A 17,613-nucleotide genomic window follows, 5' to 3' on the forward strand; every position below is an offset into this window, starting at 1 on the left:
TTGCCTGCTAAGGTGTGGGAAGGCGGGATCCAGGGGGTCCAAGTAAATTTTTGCCCAGGGTCCAATCAATATTAAAGACGGCCCTGAATGTGGATGAAAAAATCTCTGCCAAAAAAAAAAAAAGGAGGGGAAAGGCGTCTGCCAGGACATAGGAGCTCAGCCCAACATCCATACCCACTTAGCTCGTATGCCCTGGCAAACCAGATCAATCGATGTGGATGAATAAATCATTGCCGGGATTTTTTTATTTTATTTTTTACATACAAAGTGTTTGCCAAAGCATAGGAACGCCGCCTCCTTCTCAGCTCGTATGCCTTGGCAAACGTATCTGTTACTGCAGAGTAGAAATCTCGTCTTGCAGCGCCGCATACACCGACTTGCGTGTAATCTGACAGCAGCGCAATGCTTCTGTCAGAATGCACATCAGTGCTGCAGCTAGTTGATCGGTTGGTCCACCTGGAAGGTAAAAAAAAAAAAAAAAAAAACAGGCCGCAACGCAATCATTTTATTAACTTTGGAACAGAACATATAAACTTTACGTTTTTGAACTAAACATTAACCTTTTTGCTTACTGGTGTTTTTTTTTTATTTTATTTTTACCTTTATAGAACAAACCTCTCCTTCCCCATGGGTCAATGTGCAAAGCGCAAATCGCCCAAAGATGTGGCGAAGTGCGTTATGCACTTTGTCCCAGGTGAAAGGAGAGGTTTGCAGCAGCTGTGTGAGTGAATGGGCCCTAATAGCCCTGTGTGCCTGTCCTGGTGAGATGATCCCTATGCTAGGTGTACCTGTGTGTGGTACTTCTGGAAACACTCCCCTAAGCATAGGGCAGGGTGGTCAGGACAGTCAGGACAGAAATAGCGGGTGTCACGCCTTATTCCACTCCTGCTACAGAGACGACATTTTTTTCGGGGTGGCGGTCGGTTTGAGGTACCAGGAACAACACTGGGGAAATGTCGCTCGTGTAGACGGCTAACTACACTGGTGGATGGGGCCACGGAACCTCCTGGGTACAGGAGGTTCGCAATGATCTCTTCCTGAAATTTGAGGAAGGATCCAGTTCTCCCAGCCTTACTGTAGAGAACAAAACTATTATACAGAGCCAATTGAATTAAATATACAGACACCTTCTTATACCAGTGTCTGGTTCTGCGGGACACTAAATACGGAGCCAACATCTGGTCATTGAAGTCCACCCCTCCCATGAGCAAATTATAGTCGTGGACTGAGAGGGGCTTTTCAATGACACGGGTTGCTCGCTCAATTTGGATTGTCGTGTCTGCGTGAATGGTGGAGGGCATGTAAACGTCACGCTTGTCTCTCCATTTCACCGCGAGCAGTTCTTCATTCTTCGTTACACAGTGTGGCCCTCTGCCCCCTTGCAAGACGGGTGGTAACGAGCCGTTGGGGGAAGCCCGCGCGACTAGTTCGCGCGGTGCCACAGGCGCCAATCCGTTCTAGAAACAAATGCCTAAAGAGTGCCACACTTGTGTAAAAATTGTCCACATAAAGATGGTACCCCTTGCCGAATAAGGGTGACACAAAGTCCCAAACTGTCTTCCCACTGCTCCCCAGGTAGTCAGGGCAACCGACCGGCTCCAGGGTCTGATCTTTTCCCTCATAGATCCGAAATTTGTGGGTATAGCCTGTAGCCCTTTCACAGAGCTTATACAATTTGACCCTATACCGGGCGCGCTTGCTTGGGATGTATTGTTTGAAGCCAAGGCGCCCGGTAAAATGTATCAGGGACTCGTCTACGCAGATGTTTTGCTCAGGGGTATACAAATCTGCAAATTTCAGGTTGAAATGGTCTATGAGGGGCCGAATTTTGTGGAGCCGGTCAAAAGCAGGGTGGCCTCTGGGACGGGAGGTGCTGTTATCACTAAAGTGCAGGAAACGCAGGATGGTCTCAAATCGTGTCCTGGACATAGCAGCAGAGAACATGGGCATGTGATGAATTGGGTTCGTGGACCAATATGACCGCAATTCATGCTTTTTAGTTAGACCCATGTTGAGGAGAAGGCCCAGAAAAGTTTTAATTTCGGAAACTTGGACTGGTTTGCACCGGAAAGACTGGGCATAAGAGCTTCCCGGGTTGGCGGATATAAATTGTGTGGCATACCGATTTGTTTCGGCCACGACTAAGTCCAAGAGCTCCGCAGTCAATAACAGCTCAAAAAATCCCAGGGCCGAACCAGAGCTGTCTTAACCCGAACTCCAGACTGGGCAGTGAAAGGGAAAACTACAGGTGCGGCTGAAGTTGGGGACTGCCAATCAGGTGATTTTCCTATTTCATGACGTAAAGTCATGATTTTATTAAAGACACGGAGGCGAGTATTGCTATTCTCCTTCTTTACTCTGACCAATAGCAGCAAAGAAAACATAAAAATATTGAAACATGTGATCAGCCCCTCCCCATAGTCCCCCTATAACAGGCCACGTCGCCTGCAAAACCTCCTCTTTCTTTGTAAGTCCAAACACGAAAAGTCCAACTGAACCGCCACCCAGGAACCGGAACAGCCTGGGAACAAAGCGCCATCCATCCGGAAGCGAACTGGAACAACAGGAACAACGCTGAAGAATCTCCTGAAGCTGTCCACATCACATGATCGGCTGGAACCAAACTGCCGACCCTCCGAACCAGGACGTAGACCAAAGGATACCACTGAAAAGGCCGCTCTCAACTTGAAAGAAGGCGAAAAACAGAGCCATGATAGAAGCAAATTGGTGCATTGTATTCACAAACAAATGGTTGCAACAAACCTACTCAGGAAAAAACTCATAGAGTTAAAGCAATATGCAAATGACACACAATCAAAATCATTCCAATTTTTTAAAACTCACATAGGGAGGGAAAACATAGGGTGGGCAATACTCGCCTCCGTGTCTTTAATAAAATCATGACTTTACGTCATGAAATAGGAAAATCACCTGATTTTATTACAAGACCCGGAGGCTCGTATTGCAAGTTCAAAGTTAAGATAAATTCTCAATAATTGACGAGAAAACGTGAGGACCTGGATGAAAGTAAAATTCCCTGAACGTGGAGACTCTGGACCAGTCCGCCAGTTTCAAAATGTCCTCCAGTCTGGCGCCAGAAACCGCCAAAGAGGTAGCAGATGCCCCCCTAGCGGAATGCGCCGAAAACACAGAAGTGTCTACTCCCGCAAGTTCCATAATCCACTTCATCCACCTAGCCAGCATGGGAGTGGTCACTGGGGCAAAGGGACGAATGGTCAAAAGGAAAAGATGCGGGAACTCACGTGACCGATGCAGAGAAGTGCGAGCCTCATACTCCTTGAGGCAGGCCACTGGGCAAAGTGAAGGTGAAGCCGGGAAAGCAGGATAAGCGACTGAGCGTATGTGGGTCTTAGTCCTCCTCGAGATGTCAAAAGAGACCCCCTCCGGGGTGTACGAGCGTGCATCAAAGTCCAAGGACGTCTGAAACCCGCTTGCAGGAAATCAGACAAAAGAGAGTGACGAACTTCGCCGACAGTTGCCGAAGGGAAAGGTCCGCATTCTGAGGCCAAGAAGATAACAAGGAAAGGACACAGAAAATCTAGGCCTAGGAGGACGAGACATCCGAGAACCGCGCAGGAGACGACATACTAAAGGATGTTGTCCCGCAGGAGTACCATCAAACCCTTGGTGAGAGGCAGAAATAGCCGATCTGAACAGGCTGATTGTGCGGTAAGCCTTGCCCTGGTCAAACAAATAAGATAGGAAATGTAAGATCTCCGTCACAGGTGCCGATACGGGATCCAAGTCCCTAGCCACGCACCAGCGAGCCCAAGATCCCCAGGCTGATCTGTAAGATCTTCTGGTGCCTGGGGCCCATGCATTTTCCAAAAGGACTCTAGCTGTTCCCGAAACCCCTGGGACCTCCCAGGGACCCCTGAAATCCGACATGCCAGCAGGCGCAGGGATCCGTCTAGGAGAAGAGGATGTAGCTGGCGATTTGGTCCTCGGAGGAGAGTCTGAGATGTCGGGAGCAGGTACGGGATCTCTAGACTGGGGAAACCAAGACTGGGAGTTCCAAAATGGGACCAGCAGTACCAGATCCGCCGAATACCGCCTCACATGAATCAGGGTCCTGGGGATCAGCTGGAATGGAGGAAACGCGTAAAGCAGATCTCTGGACCAATCCTGCAGAAACGCGTCCACCGCTTCGGCTTCCGGGTCCGGGCGCCAACTGTAAAAACGTTGTAGTTGCGAGTTGAGATGGGAAGCAAACAGGTCGATGCAGCAAGGACCCCAAACTGACATTAAGGAACGGAACACCGTTGGATCTAACTGCCAGTCGCTGGAATCGGAAAGATACCGAGAACTCCAATCTGCATGAATGTTCTGGACGCCAGGGAGATATTCCGCCAAAACAATCAACTCCTTGTCTAGACAGTAGTCACAGAAATCCTTCGCCAAACGAGACAAGATGGTGGAGTGGGTCCCGCCCATGCCAATGATATACCTCACCGCTGACACATTGTCCATGCGTAGTTGTATGCAGGATCTGGCCGTGTCTCTCGTGAAGCTCTTGATCGCAAAAGATCCAGCCAACAGTTCCAGCGCGTTGATATGGAATCCTGCCTCGGCCTCTGACCAACCGCCTCCAGTCGTGATCCCCTCGCAGTGAGCTCCCCAGCCCGACAGGCTGGCATCCGAATCCACCACGAAATCCGGACGATGGCCGAAAATCGCCTTGCCGTTCCAAGCTTGCAGATTGTGGATCCACCAGGATAGTTCCTCCTTGGTCTCCTCGTCCAGCGAGATCCAATCCGCATAGGAAGCTCCCGCCCGTAGGTGGGAGATCTTCAGGCGCTGCAGAGCCCGGTAGTGGAGCGGGGCTGGGAAAACCGCCTGGATAGATGAGGCCAGCAGACCTATGATCCTGGCCAGTTGGCGTAAAGGGATCTGGGAAGACGACCTGGCTTTGCACAACTCCTTCCGTATGGACCGAACCTTGGCCGGGGGTAGGCTGAGCGTCCCTGCTGTGGCATCCACCAGAAACCCCAAGAACTCCATCTCGTGAGACGGGGTGAGGCAAGATTTCTCCTGATTGAGGAGGAAACCTAGATCCGACAGAAGATCCGTGGTCCAGTGAAGATGATCCAGCAACACTGACCGATTCTGGGCCATGACCAGAATATTGTCCAGATATATGATGAGACGAACTCCACGACTGCGTAGCCACGCCATAGCCGGACGCATCAGCTTGGTGAAACACCAGGGAGCCGAAGATAGGCCGAATGGGAGGCACGTAAACCGCCAAATCCTGTCCTGCCAAGAGAAACATAGAAGGTTCCTGGACGCGTCCTCTACTGGGACAGTAAGATAAGCGTCCTTCAAGTCCAGCTTGACCATCCAATTGCCCATCTGTAGGAGGTCCCGAAGGAGATGGATGCCCTCCATTTTGAAATGTCGGTATCTGACAAACGCGTTGAGGGCGCATAAATTGATAACAGGCCGAAGTTGGCCCCCCTTTTTTGCCACTAGAAAAATATTGCTGATAATCAGGCCAGGGGACATTGGAGCCGGTTCTATGGCTCCTTTGCGGACAAGGTCCGACAGTTCTGAGTCGACCAGTATGCGGTTTTCCGCTGAGAGTATTGCCGGGTGCGGAGGTGGGATGGATAGTGGGGAGGACGTCAGCTCGATATGGAAACCCCTGACCGTGGCCAGGACCCATCGGTCTGAGGTGATGCGGGACCAAGCTGGAGAAAAAAGACGTAGTCTGCCCCCTACACAAGCCTTTAAAGAATTGAAATGAGTTGGTAGACTCACCGTAGGGACGTCTAGAAGACGGATTTCCTCGATAACCTCTTGGCCGCCAGGAGCTTCCTCGTGAAGGGAAGAACGAAGACTGTTCTCGTCTGTGCTCCTGGAAGGAAGACCTCTGGGAGAAGGAGCCTCGGCCCGAACCACGGGACTGAAACTGGGCACGGCCGGACAGGCGGCCCCTGAAGCTGCCGGCCCTGGTAGAGACCCTACCGTGAAAAACCCTCTTCATAGAGGTTTGGGCCTTGTCTAGGGCCGTGAAAGCCCCCACAAACCTCCCTAGGTCCTTAATGAAAGGTTCTCCAAATAAAAGGCCCTGGGCCTCCTTTCCAGCCTCCGTAAGAGCTAGGTTAGCCAATTTTGGCTCAATTTTGAAGAGGATGGCCTTTCGCCTCTCTATAGCTAAGGACGTATTCACGTTCCCCGCTATGCAAATGGCCCTTTGTACCCATTCGCGCAACTCTAGCGGATCAACCTGTTTGTTCTCGGCTTTAGCAACCTCCGTCAGGTCAAATAGTTTAGCTAGCGGGCCAAATATGTCCAGGAGTTTATCCTGGCAGGACCGTAGCGCCGACTCCAGACCCCTACGCGGGTTCCAACCGGATTTGGAGAAGAACTGCGTCATTTTGGGATCGACCGCCGGAGTCTCGCATACCCTGTTAGGGATGATGGGTCTGGGGCATTCCGCCCTAAGCTTATTGCGAGCCTCTTTGGAAAGAGGACATCGCACTCTAGCCTCCAAATATTTGGAGACGTGCTCCAACGGTAACCACTCAGCCGAGCGGGGGTGGTGGAGCGAATCTGGGTCAAACAAGGGTTCCCCAGAAGGATCCGTCAAAGATGCAGGCATACCTTCTGCAGCAGACGTTAGGGAGCTACACCCGGGTAGGGGGTTATCATCCATGACCCCTGATGGGTCCTCCTCTGCCTCCTCAAAGGCGTCATCTAAAGCCTCCTCCTCGGATCCGATCTCAGAGTCGGATTCCAAATCCTGTAGTGCTCTAGCACTTTTCCAACTGCGCGTACGTTCTGCCTGACGCGTACAGGCTCTCTTGCGCGGACCAGGCGCGCCAACATTGGTGGAAACATCATCACCCTTATTATTTCTTTTTCTGGAGGCGGGCCCTGGCCCGGCTGGTTTAGGAACCATAGCGGGCTGCGGGGTAGGAGAGGCAGCTGGATGGGCAGCGAGGGCCTGAGCGATAGTCTGGGAAATGACTGAAGTCATTGATCCCATAGCCGCTGCAATGGCATCAGACAGGGTTGATTGAAAAGCCAGGGAACTACCTGTAGGAGCCAACACTGTTTGGCAATCATCCCCAGAAGGGGTTAATTCAACTTGGGGAATGTCATCCTCCACTGGGCCCTGCCCACTGTAATCGGTATTGGGCATAATGATGCTCAGCTGCAGCCTGCCTCTAAAATTAGTGTAGGAAGGTAAGGGTTAATAACACTACTCTCTTATTAATCCACTATCGACTCCACTGGCAAGAGGTGATTTCCCGAGCCAGGGAGTAAGAACCGATGCACAGAGAGACAAAGAAACCTGCAAAGCAAGCGATCCTATCAGGCAGAGGCCGCCGCACCGGAGCGCCGCAGTGAGAGGAAACCGGAAGCGGAAATGCCCGAGATCTCGCGAAATCTCGGGCGGCGCAAAGCGGCAGCAGGAGAGACAGCCGGCGGCAAGATGAAAGGTGAGCCGCGGCGGGAACGAACCCCAGGGAGGGGGAAAAGAGAGGGGGGTGAGCGGACTGAAGCACAGCCAGCAAGCCGCAAAATACCCCTAAAATAAAAGCAGGAAAAGACACAAACGAGAAATATGTCTCTCCTGGGACTTGAACCAGGGATGTCTACATATAGGGTAGACCACTATACCATCAAACTATAGTAATAGCACACCTACAATAGAGGAGCCCCAGAAAAAAAGGGGGGTCCCCAGAGCTGTGCCTAAGGAAATGAAGGCATAAGGAAAAGGGGGGTGGTGATTAACCCAATAACCTCTGTGAAAGGCAACAGAAAACTGCCAACAATCGGGAAAAAGCACAATATAAAATAGAACAGTCAATCAGACATATATCACAGGTACTTATCTCTGCGGTCAGCAGCAAAGAAAGAGGAGGTTTTGCAGGCGACGTGGCCTGTTATAGGGGGACTATGGGGAGGGGCTGATCACAGTTTCAATATTTTTATGTTTTCTTTGCTGCTATTGGTCAGAGTAAAGAAGGAGAATAGCAATACGAGCCTCCGGGTCTTGTAATAAAATCAGGGTTTGCCAGCACCTCAGGGATTCTAGGGGCTCTACGGGAACGTCTTTGCGGTGGATGCGACGGGGTCACTACTGCTCGTGCCACCGTACCAGCTTCAACTGCACTTCACCAGGTTGTACGGCAGTGCTGGTACTAGGTCCAGGGAGGGCTGCGCTGCTGGTGTATGCCTCACCACGTAATCCGACAGCACCAGCCCCACTCTGCTGCTCTTGAAGCGGATCCTGCGCAACCTGAGGTCTAGCGACACGGGGCCGGGTACGCCTGGTGCTATCAGGGACCTCAGCCTCCTCGTCCGAACTTTGGGTCAGAGAGCCACTGCTTTCTACAGGTTCGTATTCTGACCCGCTAGATTCATCAGATGAGGGTTCCCATTCCTCATCCGACTGGGTCAGAAGCCTGTAGGCCTCTTCAGAAGAATACCCCCTGTTTGACATTTGGGCAACTAAATTTAGGGGTATTCCCTGAGACTACCCAAGAAAAAAAGCAAGCCTGTCTTACGAAGGGGAGGCTAGCGAAGTACCGGAGGCCGCTGCGGTTGATAAAAAATATCAAAACTGATTTTTTTATCGCCGCAGCGCGTGTAAAGTGAATGTGCAGTGATAAATAAATAAATAAAATTTTTGTCACTGCAGTGGGGCGGGCGTGGGTGAACGCACGTGTGGGCGACCGATCAGGCCTGATCGGGCAAACACTGCGTTTTGGGTGGAGGGCGAACTAAAGTGACACTAATACTATTATAGATCTGACCGTGATCAGTTTTGATCACTTCCAGATACTATAAAAGTACAAATGCTGATTAGCGATACGCTAATCAGCGAATAAGGGACTGCGGTGCGGTGGGCTGGGCGCTAACTGATCCCTAAACTACCTAACCAAGGGGCCTAAACTATACCTAAAACCTAACGGTCAATACCAGTGAAAAAAAATACAGTTGCACTGATCACTTTTTTCCTTTTCACTAGTGATTGACAGGGGCAAGAAGGGGTGATCAAAGGGTTAATTGGGTGCTGGGAGGTGATCTGGGGGCTAAGTGTGGTGTTGGTGGGTACTCACAGTGATGTGTGCTCCTCTGCTCCTCTGCTGGAACCAACCGACCAAAAGAAAGAGCAGAGGAGCACAGCAGCCATATAACCACATCATATTTACTAATATGATGGGTTATCTGGCTGCTGATTCGTTTTTTTGAAAATCAGCAACCTGCCAGCCACGATCATTGGCTGGCAGGTTGCTGACGAAATTGTCTTTTGAATTTTGCCGGCCCGCGATGCGCATGAGTGGGCCGGCTTTCCCTGAAATCTCGCGTCTCGCGAGAGGACGCACCGGCGCGTCCACCCAGAACAACAGGACCGCCGCAAAGACGCAATCCTGCGTACGGCGGTCCTGAGCAGGTTAAAGAAAGCTGTAAACCAAAAAATTAAGAACTGATAGATTAAATTGTCTCTGGTGAAGTCCCTAAGATAGAAATCACTCCTCGCTTACATGCAATTGTAACAAAGCATATGATTCATGGACCATGTGGAGCACCCAATCCTAATTCTCCATGTATGACAAATTACAAATGCTGTAAGGATTTTCCGAAGGAATTCCAACATAAAACTATGGCTATCCAAAGTACAAGAGAAGAAATACAGGCCAAAATATACTTCTTAACGGAAAGAAACTTGATAACTCTTGGGTTGTACCATATAATCCTTACTTAGCGTTGAAGTACACTTGCGACATTAATGTGGAAGTTTGCGCATCAGTGAAAAGTGTCAAATACCTTTTTAAATATGTGTACAAAGGTCATGATTGTGCAAATATTGTCATTCAAGAACAAGGTACTTTGAATCACGATGAAATAAAGACCTTTATTAATTCAAGGTATGTCAGTGCTCCAGAAGCAGCATGGCGTTTGCATGGGTTTGAAATGCATTATCAATCAGTTTTTTTCAACCCAAATGACATTACCACAGCAGAACAGAGAGCTTTAACCCGTGATACTCAATTGACAGCTTGGTTCAAATTGAATCAACAAGAAGAGGAAGCAAAGAATATATTATATTCGGACATTCCTTTGCATTATGTGTTTGACTCTCAAAATTGTTGTTGGAAATTACGTCAACTTGGTGCAGAATTTTTTTGGGGACGAATGTATTCTGTCAATTTAACATCGGATACAGAGCGTTACTGTATGCAGGTGCAGTGTCCTTTCAAGATCTGAGGACGGTACAAGGAAATGTCTATCCCACTTTCCAAGAGGCTGCAAAATCAAAAGGACTTATTAACGTTGATCACGTGTGGGAGAACACTCTGGAAGATGCTGTCCACTTCAAAATGCCTAAACAGCTTAGGGAATTATTTGCATATATCTGTGTTTTTGCATCATTACAAAATATGAATGCACTTTTTCTAAAATATGAGCAATATCTCATTGAAGATTTAATTCACAAACATAAACAACACAATGATGATTGCACAGTATGTCGTAAGATCGCACTTAAAGGGAACCTGTCATCAACTTTATCCTAACCTTACTGAGGGCAGCATAAAATAGTGACAGAAATGCCGATTTCAGCGGTGTGTAACTCATGAGCTAAAAGTAAGCGGTTGTCGAGAACCAGCATCATAATCATTGCAGCCCAGGCCTTGAAAAGAATCAAATCTACCTGAGAAGAGTCATGGTTATTAGTAATCTCCTGCTCTCCGCCCATCTGCTGATGGTTGGCAGTTCTCTCAGAAAGGGAGAAAACTAGGTAGAAGACAGTCAGTCGTCAGCAGATGGGCGGAGAGCAGGAGATTACTAATAACCATGACTCTTCTCAGGTAGATTTGATTCTTTTAAAGGCCTGGGCTGCAATGATTGTGATGCTGGTTCTTGGCAACCACTTACTTTTAACTTATAAATGAAAGACCGCTAAATCAATTCACCTGTCTGTACTTTATACTGCTGTTAGTATGGGCAGGTTCCCTTTAAAGAAATAGCCAACATTCTGGTACTATATGTCAAAACCTGTGAAGATTTTGGATTGCCTTCCATTATGCCAAATACTGATCTACTTTGGAATATGTATTAAAAGTAATTACAAAAATACACAGGTGAAGAAATGGAGAAAACATTAACCCTTTCATGACCAAGGGTCATTGACGCCCCAGTGTCCAGGTCAAAATTTACAAATCTGATATGTGTCACTTTATCTGGTAATAGCTTTGGAACACTTTTATTTATCCAAGCCATTCTGAGATTGTTTTCTCGTAACACATACTACTTCATGACGGTCATAAATTTGAGTCAATATATTTCACCTTTATTTATTAAAAATCCCAAATTTACCAAAGATTTTTAAAAATTCGCAATTTTCTAAATTTCAATTTCTCTGCTTTTAAAACAGAAAGTGATACCTCATAAAATAATTACCTAACTTTCCCAATATGTCTACTTTATGTTTGGATCATTTGGTAAATGTTAAAAAAAATCCAAAACCCACTTTTTAAGGACCAGTTCAGGTCTGAAGTCACTTTGTGGGGCTTACATAGTGGAAACCCCCCATAAATGACCCCATTGTAGAAACTTCACCCAAGTTACTCAAAACTGATTTGACAAACTTTGTTAACCCTTTTAGGTGTTCCACAAGAATTAAAGGAAAATGGAGATTACATTTCTAAATTTCACTTTTTTGGCAGATTTTCCATTTATTCCATTTTTTTCTTTAACACATTGAGGGTTAACAGCCAAACAAAACTCAATATTTATAATCTTGATTCTGCGGTTTAGAGAAACACCCCACATGTGGTCGTAAACTAATGTAAGGGGGCATGGCAGGGAGCAGAAGGAAAGGACTGCCACATGGTTTTTGAAAGGCAGATTTTGCTGGACTGGTTTTTAGATGCCATGTCCCATTTGAAGTCCCCCTGATGCACCCTTACAATAGAAACTCCCAAAAAGTGACCCTATTTTGGAAACTAGGAGATAAGGTGCCAGTTTTATTGGTACTATTTTGGGGTACATATGATTTTTTATTGCTCTATATTACGTTTTTTGTGGGGCAAGGTAACCAAAAAAATGGCACCGTTTTGTTATTTTAAATTTTGTACAAGATTCATCTGACAGGGTAGATCATGTGCTATTTTTATAGAGCAGGTTGTTATGGACGCAATGATATCAAATATGTCTACTTTCTTTATTTGTTTGTTTCAGTTTTACATAATAAAGCATTTTTGAAAAAGAAATTATGTTTTTGTGTCTCCATTTTCTGAATGCCATATTTTTTTATTTTTCTGCCGATCGTCTTGTGCAGGGTTTGTTTTTTGCAGAAAGAGTTGAGGTACCATTTTTGGGTACATAGGATTTTTTGATCATTCATTATTTAACTTTATGAAGCAAGGTGACCCAAAAAATTGGCTGTTTTGAAACAGTTTTTATTTATTTATTTTTACAGCATTCATTGAGGGGTTAGGTCCTGTGACAGTTTTATACAGCAGATCGTTACGGACGTGGTAATACCTAATATTTATACTTTTTCTTATTTATTTAAGTTTTGCAGAGAGCAGATCAGAGCCTGGAACAGGCACTTTTACACTGCTGCAATCCGATTGGTTAGTCTGCACAGACTAACCAATCGGATCGATTGCCAACAAGGGACCACTCTGATTGGTCCCTTGCCGGCATTACTGAACTGTATGCTGTCCATGACAGCAGCAGTGCAGGGGCAGAAGCTTTAATCCAAACGTTTTGCAGCGCTTGGATTAAAGAGCTGCTATGACGTCTATACACGTGCTAGCTGCTAGCCGTATGGCAGTCTGGAAGGGGCTAAACAGAGAACAAAAAACTGCTTTAGAAAAAAATATTGTCTGCAAGCAAAAATGACAACCTTTGCTACCGTTGTTGTTTTTTTTTGGCTCATCCAGGAGGTAGTGGTAAAACCTATCTTTACAAAACTCCTCTCTTTCACAGTTCATGGAGAAGGTAACATTGCACTCCCTGTAGCCTCAACAGGTATAGCAGCCAATCTTCTTGAGGGTGGAAGAACATACCACTCTCATTCCAAATTACCTGTTCCAATAGTTGAGAACTCAATAACAAATATGTGTCTCAATTCTGCTGTTGCTGAAAATTTGAGATCTACAGTACTCATTTGGGATGAGTGTACAATGGCCCCGTCTATTGTTCTTACAGTGGTCGACAAACTTCTAAAAGAAATAATGGATAATCACAAACCCTTTGGAGATAAAGTTTTATTACTTGGTGGAGATTTTCGGCAAACACTTCCAGTGGTTCTTCATGGTGACCGGACAAAAATTGTAGAAGCATGTATAAAGTATAATAAACTGTGGCAAAACTTCCAAACGCCCAAACGGGCGTTGCGGGAAAATGTGCAGGTGCGTTGCGGGAACACCCACGATTTTTCCACGCGAGTGCAAAACACTGTAATGCGTTTTGTACTCGCGTGAGAAAAATTGCGCGTGTTTGGTACCCAAACCCGAACTTCTTCACAGAAGTTGTGGCTTGGGATCAGTGTTCTGTAGATTGTAGTATTTTCCCTTATAACATGGTTATAATGGGAAATAATAGCATTCTGAATACAGAATGCATAGTAAAATAGCGCTGGAGGGGTTAAAATTTTTTTTTTTAACTCACCTTAGTCCACTTGCTCGCGTAGCCGGCATCTCTTTCTGTCTTCATCTTAGCTTTTTGTAGCAACAGGACCTGTGGTGACGTCACTCCGGTCATCACATGATCCATCACCATGGTAAAAGATCATGTGATGGATCATGTGATGACTGTGACGTCACCAAAGGTCTTTGTTGCTACACAAAGCAAAGATCAAGACACAAGCAGATGCCTGGCTGCGCGAGCAAGTGGATTAAGGTGAGTTAAATTTTTTTTTTTTTTTTTTTTTTTTTTTTTTTTTTACCCCCTCCAGCGCTATTTTACTATGCATTCTGTATTCAGAATGCTATTATTTTCCCTTATAACCATGTTATAAGGGAAAATAATAATGATCGGGTCTCCATCCCGATCATCTCCTAGCAACTGTGCGTGAAAATCACACCGCATCCGCACTTGCTTGCGGATGCTTGCGATTTTCACGCAACCCCATTCACTTCTATGGGGCCTGCGTTGCGTGAAAAATGCACAAAGAGGAGCATGCTGCGATTTTCACGCAACACACAAGTGATGCGTGAAAATCACCGCTCATGTGAACAGCCCCATAGAAATGAATAGGTCCGGATTCAGTGCGGGTGCAATGAGTTCACTTCACGCATTGCACCCGCGCGGAATACTCGCTCGTGTGAAAGGGGCCTTAAGCTTACTAACAATATCCATTCAGTTGACACTGAATTCAGCAATTGTTTGATCCAAGTTGGCAATGGTGACCATACATTGAAGGTTTGCCCTTAGACATAATTGAAATACCTTAAAAAAAAATGTATATACAGGAAATATTGTCAAATAATTATTTGGAGAAAGAATTCCATATGCTGATGTCTCAAAGATAACAAAAAAATGTATTCTTTGCCTAAAGAACTCTGATGTTGATAGCATAAATGAAGAGGTGCTCAACATTTTGGAAGGAGATACTGTGACATTCCTCAGCTCAAACTCAATTGATGACTCAACTGAAGAAGATATGCAGAACTATCCTATAGAGTTTCTTAATGAGCTAACTCCAACAGGAATGCCGAGGCATAAGCTGAACCTTAAAAAGTGAGCAATAATTATGGTCCTTAGGCCTCATGCACACGACCGTTGTGTTTTGCGGTCCACAAATTGCGGATCCGCAAAACACGGATGGCGTCTCTGTGCGTTCCGCAATTTGCGAAACGGCACGGACAGCCATTGATATAACTGCCTATTCTTGTCCGCAATACAGGCAAGACTAGGACATGTTATATTTTTTTTGCGGACCACGGAACGGAGCAACTGATGCGGACAACACACGGAGTGCTGTCCGCATCTTTTGCGGCCCCGTTAAAGTAAATGGGTCCACATCCAAGCCACAAAAACTGCGGTTCGAATGCGGACCAAAACAACGGTCGTGTGCATGAGGCCTTAGTAATATAAATACTAAAAGAGGATTGTGCAACGGAACTAGCCTCTTTGTTAAAGGGGTTGTCCAAGTTATATTTATTGATGACCTATCCTCAGGATAGGTCATCAATATCAGATTGGCCGGGGTCCGACACCCGGCACCCCCTCCGATCAGCTGTTTGAAGAGAAGGCGCACGCCGTGCCAGCGCTGCCTCCCCTTCACTGTTTACCTTCTAGCTGTTGCATCTGCAGCGGTGAGCAGGTGTAGTTACACCCAAGCTGTCCCATTCATTTCAATGGTATGGATCGCTTCTATACATCGATCTGTACCATTGAAATGAATGGGACGGCTTGGGTGTAATTACACCTGCTCACCGCTGCAGATGCAACAGCTAGAAGGTAAACAGTGAAGAGGAGTCAGCGCTAGAACGGCGCGCACCTTCTCTTCAAACAGCTGATCGGCGGGGGTGCCGGGTGTAGGACCCTAGCCAATCTGATATTGATGACCTATCCTGAGGATAGGTCATCAATAAATATAACTTTGACAACCCCTTTAAAGATTTGAAAAGAAAACTCATTATTGCTCAAGTAATAACAGGTTCAGCTGAAGGGGATATGGTCTTTATTCCCCATATTAATTTGGCTCCATCTTCTACTAATTTACCATTTACCTTAAGAAGGCGACAATTTCCTGTTACATTAGCCTTTGCCATAACAATTAATAAAGCTCAGGGGCAAACCTTAGAAAAAGTTGGCATTTACTTGCCAGAACCAGTATTCAGCCAAGGTCAGTTATATGTTGGATTATCAAGAGTTAGAACTTTTTCAGATGTGGTTGTAAAGGTTGTAGATGGTCCTGAACAAGGCAAACTATTGCCAAATTCAGACAGAATATTTACAAAAATTTTAGAGAAAAATTTCAAGACGTAAATTTTTTTTTTATCTGCTTCAGATATTGTATATTGCAGATTGTTACAAAGTTAAGGCAATAATAATTATACTTACTGTATTGTGATATACACGTTTCCATTTTATTTTTATTATTATTTTAATTCTGATTTCTTGGCAAAAAAATTTTTTGACAAAAATAAATAAAACAAGAAATACAATGTGGTCAAATTCCCTTGCCATTTAATATAGACTACTAATATTAATACTGTTCCTACTAATGTTATTAACGGGCTTAATGTCTAGTCTAAAATAAATGGCTGAAACAGATGCAAAATGTGCTAAGGGATGACTAAAATACAGCATCCATTTTTGTTTTTTTCTGCTCTTCCAGCAGATAAGAAGAACGGAAACGAAAAGGGTGCTGTTGTCCCAGCCTTATCTGCTTAACTTGATTCAGTGACTTAGATTCATTTTGAGCAGCAGTACTTATACTCTCTTCTCCTCATATAGTGACCATTCTGGATGCAGACCAGTCACTTTTTCGGCCGCATTCTGCATTACAATACACAGTTGGTTTCACACCAAAGAGTCCATGGATCTCCAGTTGAAACACAATATTACTCCAGGTCTTGAGCAGTTTGGCTTTCATCCCTAAGGCTGGGTTCACACCTGAGCGTTTTACAGCGCGTTCCTACAAGAAGTACAGTAGCTTCTTTGGGGCGTCTTGTCGCGCGTTCCCGTACATAGACTTTCGGGAACGTGCGACAATGGGCGATCGCTTGTCTCTGTATGCGCGATTGCAAACGCCGATACAATCGCGCATACAGAGCGCTCCATCGCGAACGCTCAGGTGTGAACCCAGCGTTATACACATTGCTTGATGCATAGTAATTACAAAAAAAGTATCTCATCCAGTTTTCATACAGTCACCAGGAACAAAATAACTATTCAAATATAAAACAGCACATTATGCACAAACATCATCTTTATGCGTGCTGGAGAATTTAGTTTTTCCATGCCAACCAGAAACATACATTTACAAATTATTCTGATGGTGATCCCTAATAGCATAAGACTCCTATTCAATCTTGTAGAAGGACAATATCTTGAAATCTTTTCCTTTATAACTCCACTGATTTTGCTGAAAAATATTATTTTTATTCTATAGCTTCATGTGTAATTTTAACAAACAGAGACCTCTAGTGGACAGTTGGCTTAATGACAAGCTTGCCATTCTGGCAGGACAGAATTCACATCTTTCCTATTTCTGGCCACTTTTGTGTCCTGCCCATTTACAAAAAATCTTTTTAGCCCACCTTAGCTCATCATATTTATAACCTGTAGCATTTCTATTTGCTCTGAAGAAACGCACATACACTTTGTAAATCAGTAAGTAATGTCGATAGAATTGTAAAAGGCAAATCAGAGTGTTGTATACAAATCTGTTGAGGGTAAGGCCTTCCACTATCAGGAAGCAGTGATCTTGGAAATGAGGAGTAACTGAAGCACGAAGTGCCACTAAAGGGGTTGTCTCACTTCAGCATACAGAATTTATCATGTAGATAAAGTTAATACAAGGCACTTACTAATGTATTGTGATTGTCCATGTTGCCTCCTTTGTTGGCTTCATTCTCTTTTCCATCACATTAGATACTGCTTGTTTCCATG

Source organism: Bufo gargarizans, chromosome 4 (assembly GCF_014858855.1).
Source record: "Bufo gargarizans isolate SCDJY-AF-19 chromosome 4, ASM1485885v1, whole genome shotgun sequence".
In the NCBI taxonomy this organism is placed as follows: Eukaryota; Metazoa; Chordata; class Amphibia; order Anura; family Bufonidae; genus Bufo; species Bufo gargarizans.